This window comes from Arachis hypogaea, chromosome 20 (assembly GCF_003086295.3).
Source record: "Arachis hypogaea cultivar Tifrunner chromosome 20, arahy.Tifrunner.gnm2.J5K5, whole genome shotgun sequence".
Lineage (NCBI taxonomy): Eukaryota > Viridiplantae > Streptophyta > Magnoliopsida > Fabales > Fabaceae > Arachis > Arachis hypogaea.
The window spans coordinates 53,420,617-53,421,979 of NC_092055.1; the positions used below are offsets into that span (position 1 = coordinate 53,420,617).

General features: G+C 41.5%; 1 non-coding gene across 1 annotated transcript; it reads right to left on the reverse strand.

Moving 5' to 3' along the window:
- Positions 1 to 223: 223 nt before the first annotated feature.
- Positions 224 to 331, reverse strand: LOC112788750 (small nucleolar RNA R71). The gene has a single exon (XR_003196100.1). It is a non-coding gene; the product is annotated as a small nucleolar RNA R71 (small nucleolar RNA).
- Between the last annotated feature and the right edge of the window lie 1,032 nt (positions 332 to 1,363).

The window sequence follows — 1,363 nt, forward strand, 5'->3', positions numbered from 1 at the left end:
ATCTGAAGATCATTTTCAGTTCTTAACTGAATTCTTGCAGATATGTGATACTGTTAAGACTAATGGAGTAGATCCTGAAGTCTACAGGCTCATGCTTTTCCCTTTTGCTGTAAGAGACAAAGCTAGATTAAGGTTGGATTCTCAACCCAAAGACAGCCTGAACTCTTGGGATAAGCTGGTCACGGCTTTCTTAGCAAAGTACTTTCCTCCTCAAAAGCTGAGCAAGCTTAGAGCTGATGTTCAAACCTTCAGACAGAAAGATGGTGAATCCCTCTATGAAGCTTGGGAAAGATACAAACAGTTGACCAAAAAGTGTCCTTCTGACATGCTTTCAGAATGGACCATCCTGGATATATTCTATGATGGTTTATCTGAGCTATCAAAGATGTCACTGGACACTTCTGCTGGTGGATCCATTCACCTAAAGAAAACGCCTGCAGAAGCTCAAGAACTCATTGACATGGTTGCTAATAACCAGTTCATGTACACTTCTGAAAGGAATCCTATGAGCAATGGGACGCCTATGAAGAAGGGAGTTCTTGAAGTTGATACTCTGAATGCCATATTGGCTCAGAATAAAATATTGACTCAGCAAGTCAACATGATCTCTCAGAGTCTGCATGGAATGCAAGCTGCATCCAACAGTACTCAAGAGGCATCTTCTGAAGAAGAAGCTTATGATCCTGAAAACCCTGCAATAGCAGAGGTAAATTATTTAGGTGAACCTTATGGAAACACCTATAACTCATCATGGAGAAATCATCCAAATTTCTCATGGAAGGATCAAAAGCCTCAACAAGGCTTTAATAATGGTGGAAGAAACAGGTTTAGCAATAATAAACCTTTTCCATCATCCACTCAGCAACAGACAGAAAACTCTGAACAAAATACTTCTAATTTGGCAAACTTAGTCTTTGATCTGTCTAAGGCCATTGTAAGTTTCATGAATGAAACAAGATCTTCCATTAGAAATCTGGAAGCACAAGTGGGCCAGCTGAGTAAAAGGATCACTGAAATCCCTCCTAGTACTCTCCCAAGCAATACAGAAGAGAATCCAAAAGGAGAGTGCAAGGCCATTGACATAAGCACCATGGCCGAACCTACAAGGGGAGTGGAGGACGTGAATCCCAAGGAGGAAGACCTCCTGGGATGTCCAGTGATCAATATGGAGCTTCCCTCTGAGGAACCAAAGGACTCTGAGGCTCATCTAGAGACCATAGAGATTCCATTGAACCTCCTTATGCCCTTCATGAGCTCTGATGAGTATTCCTCTTCTGAAGAGAATGAGGATGTTACTGAAGAGCAAACTGCCAAGTTTCTTGGTGCAATCATGAAGCTTAATGCCAAATTATTTGGCATTGAT